The 12,872-nt window shown below is 44.9% G+C and overlaps 1 long non-coding RNA gene across 1 annotated transcript; it reads right to left on the bottom strand.

Moving 5' to 3' along the window:
* Positions 1–1,422: 1,422 nt before the first annotated feature.
* LOC311152514 lies at positions 1,423–11,430 on the bottom strand. Its single transcript, XR_014616077.1, has 3 exons — positions 11,216–11,430; positions 2,540–2,931; positions 1,423–1,481 (listed from the first exon to the last, which is right to left on the bottom strand). It is a non-coding gene; the product is annotated as an uncharacterized lncRNA (long non-coding RNA).
* Between the last annotated feature and the right edge of the window lie 1,442 nt (positions 11,431–12,872).

Below are 12,872 nucleotides of genomic sequence, written 5' to 3'. Positions count from 1 at the left end.
CAAATACAAACCAAGCCATCCACAAAGTCAGCTTGACTCAAAAAACAAATTGCACAGAGTTCATAATACCAAAATAGAAAATAACACAGCATACACCACCAATGAATATATTATTGAAGGAAATGAAAAATCGCCACTTTTTTTTTTTATTTTTATACTAACTTCTTTTATTAGCTAGAACAAAAGATTTTGCCAGGACTGTAAGAACAACTTCTTCTCCTCCTTCCTCTTCTTCTGAAATATCCCATCTCATTCCCAAATTCCTTACAACTTCTGAGTTTAAATCCAAGCAAAACTCGTGCGTTGGATGCTCCTGTCAGATTCTCCATGTGACTCCACATTTTCTTACACCTTCAGTCTTCATGCTGTCCTGCCAGGATGAGTTTCACAGATGAATTGGCACCTGTGAAGAGAGGATTTCCCTCCCCCACTGCCATAATGACAGAATTAATGGGACAGAAATTTTACACGATGTCACTCCACAGAGAATACCTAATCCTTATCACTTGGCAGTTCAGCTCCTCCACATCACAAAGCTAAGCTAGGACAAGCCAGCCTCGGGCTTCACGAATGGCAAGGCAATAGGCAACGCTCTGAGGACACGCCTCAATAATATCATTACAATTTCCACATCAAGTAAGAGCACGGATGGCGCAGGATGCAGATTCTTTCCTCTCCCATGCTAGAAGCCCTCCAGGCCACAGTAGATGCTAGGGGTCTGTGTACAGGAGTTTTGAAAGTGAAGATGCTTAATTCTGCTAGCGAAGGCTAATAGAGGCCCTTTAAATAACAAACAGGTTTGTAAAGGTGCAGGTTGTCTCTGTCCCCATGCTGAGCCAGCCGGAGCCCTATGGCCACGGCCAATGGTGCCTTGGCTCTGGGCTAAACCTTTGTCACACCTTCTCCACCAGGCCAAGTGGCACCAATTCCCTGTGCTGCCTGAAACAGTCCCTGTCACCCCGGCCAGCCTTTATGCCCTCAACATCCCTTGTGCTGGAGATCCAAGGCACACTGCAGGACACCTTTTAGGCAGTGTAAGTGTAGCTTAGAGACAGCACAGTCCCTGGTCCTGCTATTCTCAGCTCTGCTGGGCAAGGATTCACAGCCCTTGGACTCCTTCTTTAAGCAGGACACTTTAAAGCCCTGGCAGCAGCAGCAGCAGCAGCGGCAGCAGCAGCAGCCGCCAGGATTCCTAGACCCTTCCTGCCCTTGTCACCCCCAGCTCCTGGCCGTGTAATCCAGTGGGCTGGGGGTGATTGGCCACTAGCGAAGGATTTAATGCCATGGCAATTACACCTCGCAGATCAGACTGGGGCCTGATGACACAGAGCTAAGAATGCCTGTGGCAAACATCAGCCTGTATGGCTTCAGGCTGCTGCAAGCGAGAAGGGATTTCCCTGTCCCACATAATATGTGCTCTTACCTTCTCCAGAATGAAGAGCTGCAGAGCCTTTAGGAGGAGGAAAGGATTTTGAAGACTCCTGCTAAGAAGAAAAGATATCTGAGGGAAAAGGAAATGATATCCAATACCCCTAAAAATCACATAGGAGTAGGGCGCAGAAATACTTTTATGGGCGTGACAGTTTGAGAAAGAAATAAGTGCAAAGGGTGTAGAAAGAAATAAATTCTAGATTTGATGTGTAGGGATGAATAGGATCTGTAGGACTTGTGTCAAAGTTTGTGTGGTCTCTGTGTGAACATGTGTGGAATGGGGATAGCTCAGCTCGGGTGACAGATCTGGAGGAACAGCAAAGCAACCTGGCCGAGGGGAAGGTGACCCTGGCCAGGAGACAGGGGATGGAACAAGGCTGTTTTTAAGGTCCCTTCCAACCCAAACCATTCTATGGTGTGACGAAACTGGGGAGTTGTAAGGGAGAAGAAAGAGGAATTCCTTTGCAAGGATAATTTTTTGCCTCTCTAGTAGCAGGCTTTTATTGGAAGGATTGTTTTGCTCTTACACTGACCTTGGCTGAAGGCGCTTCACCGCGCAGAGAGTGGTAACAGCCTGGTGCACACGTTGTTCTTGGGCAGATCACACAGAGCTAGAGGGCAAAAGCCCCCAGTAGTTCTGTGACAGGAGCAGATACTCCTCCCAACTTTTGGAAATATCCATTAGGGATTTTTCCAGCAGATGGCAACAGCAGACCGGTTTGTACTGCAAGGCCAGCCTTTGCAGGCTGCCTAAAACCTGGCTGGGCTCTACCCAAAGCATCTTTCAGGTCTGCTACTCCTGCTCCTGGTATTGAGCCTACCTGGTACCTCAGGGCATGGTTACTGTAAAATAGAATAAATCAGCGCTGCAGAAAACTGCACTACAAACTCTGGAGCTCTCGGTGTGTTTGCAGGGCTTAAAACACACCTGGTGTATTTTAAACAGATGGAAATGATGGCTCCCCCTGAATAAACATGATGTCATCTCTCCTAGATGTCTTTTTTGAAAAATAATAATTCAAGGGGTGATCAGAATGGGAGCACAGACAAACACAAAGAATAAAATATAGAGCGTTTGATGTTTTATCTAAAGCTGTGTCTTCCCTACCATGCCTGGAAGCTGGATTGATGGACCAAACTTTTCAGGGCATTCTTGTCATTGCTTCTGAGCCATCTTCACCAGCTGCTCTTGGGAAGTGTTTGTATTGCCTTGGAAAGGTGATTACCCTGCTGGAAACTGCAGGCTGAGCCCAGCCTCTGGAGGAAGGAGCTGTGCCGCAGATCCCCTCCCGAAGGCGCTGCGGACGCCGATACCCGCGGGAGGATCGGGGGCACTCCGAGCTCCACCTGTCTCTGCCCAGGTCCCGGGGAAGATGTGGGAGTTATTTTTCAGAATCACGGCCCCGGCCATCCTCACCTCCATCAAAATTTTGAGAGTGCTATTGTTTTTAATAAAGAGCAACACGGCTCTGCCATTTGCAAATTACAATACGAGTGAACCTGGAAGACAAAACACAAGATAAATTTACACGTGGACGTTCACATCTTTTTCTCCAAAATGCAATCAACGTGTAGCTTTTCCCTTAAGCTGAAGTATGGACCAAATTCATAGAATCATTCAGGTCAGAAAAGACCTTCAGGCAGTGAAAACAGGCAATTAGGTGTGGTGTGAAGCTTGGGGAGCACTGAAGAGGCTGTAAAAGTCAACTGATATTCTTTGGAAATTACAAAAAAAATGGAAGTAATTAATTAACAATGTATCCCCTGCAGAAATGACACAAGAGATGGCTTGCAGGGGAGATGCCTGAAAGCCAAAGCTGAGCTTCAGTGGCGTCTAAGGTGGGAATTTTGCAGAGTGCCTGTAGACAAGTTTGTTTTCACTGTGATCAGTGAGCAGTGACCACCCCAGAGCAGGGGGTGTTGTGGCTCACAAGACCTGGCTGTATGCCAGTGGTGTGGAAAAGGGTGATCCTGGTTGACATTACTGCTGTGTTTGCTAAAGGGAGGAGCTGCTCAGTCCTTGTCACTTCACTGATGGTCCCAGTTGTGGTGCAGGTGAATGGCACCACTTGGCCGTGTTTCACCTCCTTGGTTATTTTCTGTGCAGGGAACTGCAATGCCATTGCAACTTTTCTGCTCTCACATAATTCTTTGAGAAAAAAAAACCAGTATGTTGAAGGGGAAACTGCCTTGTCCCTGTCCCAAAATCCTTTATCACTTGTGGTAAACCCAGGGCACACTCCCTGCACGTGTTATCTTCACGGTAACACTGTTTACAAGTGTTGTGAATAAACCCAAATCCAACTGAGAAAGTTCCTCTTTGCTCACATTTCAATACAAGGCTGGAACTATCACCTTGCAAAGAACTTTCCTCTTCCAGTGGTAGATGCCAAAGAAAAACGCCAGCCTATGAATGCCTGCCACACTACAGAACACAAAGGTGCTGCTGCTTTCAATGGGTTGGGCTGAGCGCTTTTCTGTTCTTCCTTTGCCTTTCTAATGGGAACGACTGTGAGACATCTTTGAACTACCTACAGATACAAAAGATTTAGTAAACCAGTATTCTTTATCCCATTTCTCTTAAGGGTTTGTCCTGACAGATGCCTTCTTCCTCCGGAGGTGTAGACCACAGTTTGGTCCTTTTTTTCCCCCAACTTTTTTTCCCCCTTTAGCTCCTGAAGCATTTCACACCATAATGGGCAAAGGCCCAGCAGTAATTAAACTGACTGAACACTGCAAATGTAGGCAAAAGAAAAGGCTGGGAGTGACTCTTGTTCTCCAAGCTGGCACTGCCAGCTCCTGAGGTCCCAGTCAGGACAGCCCATGTTTCTGAGAGTACCTGTACGCGCGTGTGTGCAGACCTTGGGTACTGCTGCAGCTTGGAGCTGCAGGCTCAGAGCTCACACCGAGCTCCTGAATCCTCCAGGACAAACCCACCTCTCCCTGCTGCTCTCTGGTTGTGCCTGTGGAACAGGGAGGGAAGGAGAGGCACACAGGTTAACACAGTGGCAGTGCACAAGCTGCCAGGTATCACCCATCTGACCTGCACCAAAGAGGAAAGCTTATTTTTCAAAACTCTCCATCATGCCATACAAAACACTGAATCCTTCCAAATCTGGAAGGCATAGCCTGGCATGATGCCTCCCAGGTCATGTCTTACATAAGAGTTCTTTTTCTCCTGCACAATGGTCTATAATCCTACTCTTAGAGATATTCACTAAGCGACCTTAAATCATGACAGCCAGGCCTCTGCATGACTGTGCTTAACTCCTGCTTAGCTCAGGGCAGCTCCCCATTGCTCAGGCTTCAGAAACCACTGAAACTCCCATCTTTTCCTGGTGGCTGCCTGCTTGCAGCTGCCCTCCTCTCACCAATGGGGTCACCTGCCAGGCTCTCTAGTGCACAGGGCACAGCAGCCTCCCAGGGGAGTATTTGCCTGGTGGAGAGGTGATTGAAAGCCTGGGGAACAAAAAGCTCAGTGATACTGTGGCTCTGAAGGTGCAAGAATCATGACCTGGAGAAGGTCACCTGGTTCATGCTGAGCACGGTCTCTGGTCACTTCACTGAGTGTTCAGCTGGAGAGACCATTTCCATGCGCTGGGCTTGGTCCATCTCCATCCCTGCTGTGAGGAGGTGTTCTGGGGGGATGCCACTGCCTGCTCAGCAGAGACTTCACACACTGCCATCAGCAGGGGAAGCCTTTGAGGCCACACCAGCCTGGTAGAGAGTGAGTGAGCCATTCTGACAGTGTTAACATCACCACTGATGAACCCTCAGCTTGAATCCCAAATTTCACCAGAGCAGTTCTTCCCAAATTTTCTGCTAACAGCTGTACAGTACAGCTCCTCTGCTGTTTCCCAGCTAGAGATGTGTGCCAGCACAGAAATATCAGTGTATTTTTTTCCTCAACACCTATCTGATAAAGACTTTTTGGCTGTAATATTGACATTGTTGTGACTATTAAGTCATTGGAGACTCATCTATGCTAAATAAAATAAAATAAAATAAAATAAAATAAAATAAAATAAAATAAAATAAAATAAAATAAAATAAAATAAAATAAAATAAAATAAAATAATAAAACCCCTACCTTTAGGCACCAAATTCTCCAACACCAAAGCAAGTGTTTTACTGCTGCGTACTTGGGCATACCGGGCAGTTTATTTTCATTCAGAAAAATGAAATAAGCTTTCCCAGTAGAAAAACCCTCTGCAGCAGCAGAGGATATGCTAGCACTAGTGTAATTAGAGAGGTCAGGAATCAGATAACACCACCAACATTGCTTTATCTTTATGAACTGAAAAAAGAACCCCAACAGTTAAGTAAATGCCTTAAAAAAGTTAAAGCTGCTGAGGTTAATGCATTGTGGGGGTTGAGTGAGCTTTGTTTGTGTGGTAAATTTATTTGCCAGTTACAGCATGAGTGCAGCAAACCATGATGTTTGTCTGGAATTCATGACTATTCAGTTATGGGCAGCTCTAAGAACCAGACTGAGTTAGGACACAGCACATGGTAATATAATTTGTTGGAATAAGCCTGTCTGCTGTAGAAAAATGTTTTGAAAGATTTTAGATGTTTGGGTAAAGAGCTGGCAAAGTCTGCAATCCAATTCCCATCATGAGGTAACCTATCATCAAACATTGGCTCCCAAAACAAAATCTGGCAGATCTGAAGTTTACCACATTATGTCTCCCAATCTGCTTTCGCAGCCTTTCTCTTCCTCAGTCTCTGAGGCTGTTTTCCGTGCGATGCTGAGAAAACAGAACGCTTTGCCAGCGCGCTCCTTACTTTTGGTTATTTTTAAATCTCCACAAAAGCTCCCGCTTTCTTCTGTAGCCAATGCCTCTTGTTTATGGAAGCAGTTCCAATTTATTTTCTATAAAGAAAAAAATCTACTGCCTCGAAAGCGCTGCAAGTATCCACATTGTTCTCCTGCATTGTTTCCCTTATAAAAAAGGAATTCTTTGGAGCTGCAGAGGCATTGAGTCGCCTCCGCTCACTCTTTTTTAACCCCTCCCAGCTCTCAAATAGTGGCTTTCAAACAGTGACCTTTCCTTTTCGTGAAGGCCAGCTTGTTATTTTGGGTTGGATTTCCCTGCCGATTGTTCTGCGTTTCCTCCAGCGTTGCTCCGTGGCCAAGCTGCTGCTGCCGTTCCCGCTCCCGGTGGGATAACCAGGGTGACCACCACCCTGTGCTCCTCCCCCCAGCCCCGCTGCTCTTGGGGGCTTGGGTGCAACCACGGGGAGAGCCAGACCCCTGGCAGCCTTTCCCATCTTTCACATGGATGGCCCAAAACCATCACCTTCTGATAACAGCCACAAATGATAAAATCCTGGCAGCAGCGGCTATTTGCACACGTGGCGGTGTAACCATCATTCAGACGCTCAGAAATGCAACAGCAGCTTTCTAGAACTGCTCCCAAGGAACAGTGCCCATGGATGTCATAGGAAGACACACATAAAAACCTGACCCTTCCTGGTGAAACAGCTGATCCACTTCTCTGCATGGGAATAAACACCTTGTTTATATTCTGAGAGTAATTACTTGTCATCCCTGTATATTCTCTTTCTTGTAACAAGCTTTTCCTTAATATTACAAACCTCTTGGAAGGACAGGCAGAACCCATCCCTTTTCTCATAGTACCTCTGCAGGATCAGAGGTCACGACAAAATGCTGAACCCACAAGCAAAAAGCATGAGACACAAGTAGGATTCAGGGTGAGCCTTGAAATCAGTCAAAACCTCTAATATAATCTTTAAACAGAATCTTGGCTACCTGAAGCAGAGTGGTGCAAAGTCCACCCACTCCAGGCTTTTTTTTTTGAAACAGTCAAGATGTAAAATACAGATTCACTGTGCTGAAGGATCTCATCTCGATTTCTAGATGCTGACACTGAGCCTGGCAACAAGTCCTGTCAAAAATAAACTGGGACATCTCAAATACACTCAGCAGAAAAACATGTACATCTTGATTCCTTGAGGACTGCTGCAGGCCTAGGAATCCGGAGCTCTGAGCAGACAGGCTTTGTTTTAGGAGCAACATGTTCTGCTGCATTCGTAAGAAAATGTTCTCAGAAATTTCAGCTCACCAAGAGTTTGAAAGCTCCATGTCTTGGTCTGATCTTGGGAAGTAACCTGAGTGTGAAGAGATGAGGTTTCTTGGTGTCTTGTGAACTTGAAGCGCTGCTTTTCAGCCAAAGCCCATCTAGACCCTGCCCTCAACTTGCATGTACAAGGCACAGAGACAACAAGTGGAGTTTTCTAAATACTCATTTAATTTTCAAGTCGTTTATATTTCAGAATTCAAATTGAGACAAATTGTATTCCTTTACCCAAAATATTTGTAAAACTTTTCGCTTCTGTTTCTTTCCCAGTAATAGTTTCCATCTGCCACTGACTGCATGGAAAACTTCAATGTCAAAATTTTAAGAAATGCTTAGTATTTTTACATCTATTTAGCAATCTTACAATCTTCAGATAAAGGAGAAAAAAAAGATGATTCTAATATAATCTTTTGCCTTGTACTTATTTCATTGAGACGTGCGATAGGAAGCTGAGATCCTGTGCTAGTCAAACTTTTAATGCACTACACTAACAATATAGGTAAAGCCTTGAATAACTGGAAAAATAATAAAATAAGTGGGAACAAAAAGGAGAAAATTACCCTCCCACCAAACCCTTCAACATTGGCAAATACCTACTGTGTTCAGAAAACAGAGTGTGAGACAGAAGGAAGATGACAAAAAGGAGAAAAAACAACATCTAAAATTTGAAAATGTTTCCTGAAGAGCGAGACAAGATGAAAATTTAAACTTAAGGAAAATATTTTGGTGCACCAAATACTTTTCATACAAGTCTCTGTTTTGCAGGATAAATGTTTAAGACACAAATGTTGGCCATCTGTAACAGCAGCAGTTGAGTGAGGCAGCAAGATGGAAAAGGTGTTGTGGCAAATTGCCTTGCCTCCCTCTGGAGTGCTGCACTGCAATGAGCTGGCCACGATCCCAGAAGCAGCAATGCCATATTTGTGTTGTGAGAAATGCAAGGTGCTCAGGCCTGGGAAAAGATCTCTTCTTGTGTCCACACTGCCTGTTCCAGAACTGCTTCAATACCACACTTTATGCTCACTGCATCCAGAGTGAAACATTTCCTCATCTCTATTTCTGCTTATAGGGAAACGACTTTTTCCTCCTTGTGAGTATTTGGGCTACAAATGCAGCAATGAATATGCTACCTAGTAGAAAAAAGGGAAATAAATATGTATAAGTGGCTCTCCTGCTATTTGTGTGGGCTTGTGTGTGCCTGAGCACAGGCAAACATAAATACACACATATCTTATGCCTACAGAATATTTGTGTGTGTTCAGTGGCTCAGTTCCAGCGCAAACTACAAACACCCATGCTCATTATAGGAAAATGTGTAGTTCTTACTTGAAAACTCTCTGAAATCTCTAAAAACATAAAGGCACCTGCCTCACATGAAACATCTCCCCTGAGCTCGTTTTATCAAGCAGTGTTTATACTTGGAGTGTACGTGACACTGTTCACTTGAGACACCATTATCCAAAAGTCCTCCAAAGCTTATTCCAAACTATCTGAAAAAAAGTATTAACATCCTTCTTCAATCACTCTTTTAACCAGTTCCTAACACATCTCCTCACCCCCTCATCGATCCCTCTCCCCAGAGCACTTCTATTCATCCCACTAATGAGAGGCAGATTGATTTCTATCATTTCACCTTCCACTGCCTTATTGATGCACGGCTCGTTCAGAGGGAGGACAGTCACACTGTGGTGACAGTGACAGAGAAGCTCAGTCAGATGACATGGATGCTCTGGGTTGAAAGGAAGGTGGGGCTATTCTGATTTACACAAATCTTTAATGGTGAGGACTTTTTGAGAGCTAAAGCTAAATTATAAACTGATCAGTTTCCTGGCAGCAGTCACCTTTGTTTTAAAATGAATGACTGTCTTTACAGAATCTGAGATTATCTGCTAAGTGATTACATACCTACACACATGGCAAAAGATTTGCACCTTCCCTGCACCCCCCCTGTCAGTGTCAGTGTTGTTCCTAGGTGTCCAACCACCTCCGTGGGCCCGCTCCAGACATGAGCTGTGAGGAATGCAGCTGTTGGCTTACAGGGAAAGTTAAGGAAGTGAGGTGAGGGGCATATCTTTCAAGCAGTTCAAAGACTGTTCAAACAGTTCTGCTGCTTCTGCCTGTCTCTCTCTCTTTTAATTTTTTTTCCACATTTAGGCTTTAGTGTCTCTCTCTTTTCCCAGGGATACATGTTAAAGGAAGTTCAACTGATCAGCAGGCTATATTCCATGTTATATCAGGCCCTTTCCATGCTATTCCAGCCTTACTTGAAGAGATGATGTATTTGATAGCTTTTAGCTAGGCTCCATCACTCCAGATTTCCCCCATTTTTCCACTTTGCACTTATGATTTGTGATGGGCAAATCTCAAAAGATTAGAAACTTGGCTTGGATAAGCAACCCTATGTTTGAAGTTTACATTCCAATTTTCAGCAATCAGGGTCGCTGCAACAAGTGTATGAATTACTTGCCTCAGATTCATGGGATTTGAATGGCCAAAGACTCTGGCATACTTTAGGAAGAGAAATAAGCTGTTAGCTGTATTTCCAGCTCACATAGCTACCTTGCCCCAGAATTAAACAGACCAAGGGGATTTATTGATATTCTTGCATTAGGGGACATAAGAGCTGAAGGCATCAGAGGATTGTTTGACTTTGGAGCAGGACTCAAACGCTCCCATGTAAAGGCTTTACCCTTTGGATGCTCTGGCCAGACAAGGGGCAGGGGTAGAGATGAAAGCTGTGAATGCTTGTACAGGTGATGTCCTTTGAGAAAATAAAATGTGTGTACTCCCCAAATGCACCAGGGACTGCATGGCACCTATATTTTCCTCTGGGCTGCAGAGTGCACTCTTAGCTCACTCTCCCTGGAAGATTCTCTTGATGTTACTGTGAAAACCTGACCTGTTCTTCACTGACATTTGGCACCACTTTGGAATCAACTTTCCATAGAGATAGATCAACTACAAAATTGGCCTTGACTGTATTTTCTCACTGAGAATGCAGACAGGAGATGAAAATCAAAGTTTAATCCTGTTGCCTGAAGTAGCACAGCACAAGACAATGCCTATCTGGGATGCAGCATCTCTCTTTTTATTTATCTATTGTATGTCTCTGTCTGAGACAAGTAGGTTCTTGCTCGGTTTCCAAACAAAAGAGCATCACAGAAAATACCTCTGATGAACAAAACAAATGCATCTACTTTTTTTTTTTTTTGGTAAGGTTTTACATCAGCTAAAAAGAAATCTGGCTACAGAAAACAGAAGGGTCTGACTAAAACAGGGTGGAGGGTTGATGGAATTTTGATTTGTCAAAAAAGTTCTCATGGGGGAGCTCTGAGGGTTATCAGCAGGAGACAAAGCAGTTCACAAGTTTTTTAGCTCAATTTTTGCAGACCTGAGAAGTCTAGCAGTAAGCATTTTGGGGCAGGAGCTGGGTAAACATGATGGATATTGGCCACAGGTATCTAAGGCAACACAAAGGAAACAATTTCTCTGGTGCCAGCAAAATGGGCACTGAGCTCTTTGGAAGGTCTGGCCTGAGAGAGTGGTACAATGAAAAAGAAAAAAAGGTTTCCTCAAATGGGCGGTACGAGGCTTGGGGAATGAATGTTTGTGGAGCACTCAGCCCCTGGTATGAAAAGGTGCTGTAAAAGTTCAAAGTATTATTGTTATGGCATACTTACTCAGCAAGGCAGGAATATCAAAGGCTTTCTTCTCCCAGCTGGCTCGGCCTTATCTCAAGGAACTGTTGGTGGGTGGTGATGGCTCTCAGGGACTGCTGATGACAGAGGAGTGAAGGCACTCACTTTCCTTGCAGAGCTGCTCTGGGCACCCTCCTGGTCCTGCCAAGGCTCCAGTTCCTCCGTGGTGCTTTTTGGTGTGCACACACCTCGTTCCCAGAGAAAAGCCTGGAATGAAAACACAGAGCTCTGACACCTGGCTAATGGAGGCACTCAGGCAAGGGCTTTCACTTGCCTGGGAAATAATTGATACAAATTGCTTCAGACATTCAAGGCTGCTGGTCCTCCTTCCCACAGGCTATTTTTAGGCCCAATTAGGCAGATGAAGTGACACGAGAATTAATTTGGGTACACTCAAATGTTTGGGCTTGCCTTTTTTTTTTTGTTTTAAACGCTTTTCTTTAGATATATGGCAAATTTCTGAATTACAAAAAGCAAATAAAGGGATTTTTTTCTTTCCCCCCTCCTCTACTAAGTGATGTTCAAGCACTGAAAGCCTTGCTCACTGCAAAACCACTTAGGGCTGATTGCTGGGAAATTTCCTCTCAACACCTTAAACACAAAGCAAATAACAGAATACGAAATAACACATATTCTTGGCATCAGACTGCACGATAGCTCCTCCGGGTCTGTCGCAAAGCAAAGGCTACCAACCCACTCATCAGAAGATAAAATACAATTAAATAATTCATTATATAAATATTTTGGGTGGGGAGATATGAATCAGCTTATCTCTATTATTGTTATCATTATTATTAGCTGGTGTTTGCTAAGACAGAGATTTTCAAAGCCTCCTTTCACATTAAGGAGCCCAAATTCCAATGTTAAATCCCACCCTAAATTTTATGGTGATAGCTTTTGCAAGCTACCGGGGAACATAGGCAGGGAGGGAAGTATAACTGATGAGATAATATTCATGGCTGTTGTTACCCAGAATTTATGGACAAGCTATTCCTGTGCTATTTGAATATAATTCATACATTTAGGCTAAGGGGAGATCTAGAAGTATTCTCCAGCAAAGCCCCAACCTGTGCAATGTCTTCCCAGAAAAGGAGCTGGTGTAACTACCATGGAAAAGGTAAAACCTGACTGCAGGCCTCTGCAGTTATTGTGCTTTCACAAACCCTTCCAACACCTGAAAGCCTCCCAGTGCTCTGGAAGAGGCAGGCCATGAGCTGCCCTAGGTTCACAGCCGGGTGAAATGCTAGCGGTGCCCAAGCCACAGGAGTGCTGTCCCAGAACTCGGCAGGGCAGCTCTCTGCCTTTGCAGGCTGAGCTGGTGAGGAGCTCTGCCTCCCGAGCCCATTCCCGTGGGGGCTCAGCGTGTGGTGCGTGCTGGCCGTGCGAGGTGACGGCTCCCGTGCAGTGCTCAGCCTGCAGGACGTGCCTCCAACACCACTGGCTTTGTCCCCCACGGGAAGAGAGGTGGGGAAGCTGGTTTTGGCCTTTGCAACAGGCAGGCCTCGCAGGATCAGCTGCCACAGCAACTGGATGTGAGTGCCCTGATTTTGCCTGTGCCCTCCATAACCCCAGGCTGATACATGATGGAAGGTGGTCATGAAATGGCACCTGATTGTGAGACACAACCATCCCACCCCCA

The sequence above is a fragment of the Fringilla coelebs genome (genome assembly GCF_963513975.1).
Source record: "Fringilla coelebs genome assembly, chromosome: 3".
Taxonomy (NCBI): domain Eukaryota; kingdom Metazoa; phylum Chordata; class Aves; order Passeriformes; family Fringillidae; genus Fringilla; species Fringilla coelebs.
The sequence above is the reverse complement of the archived record's forward strand: the minus strand, read 5'-3'. Positions and strand labels throughout refer to the sequence as shown.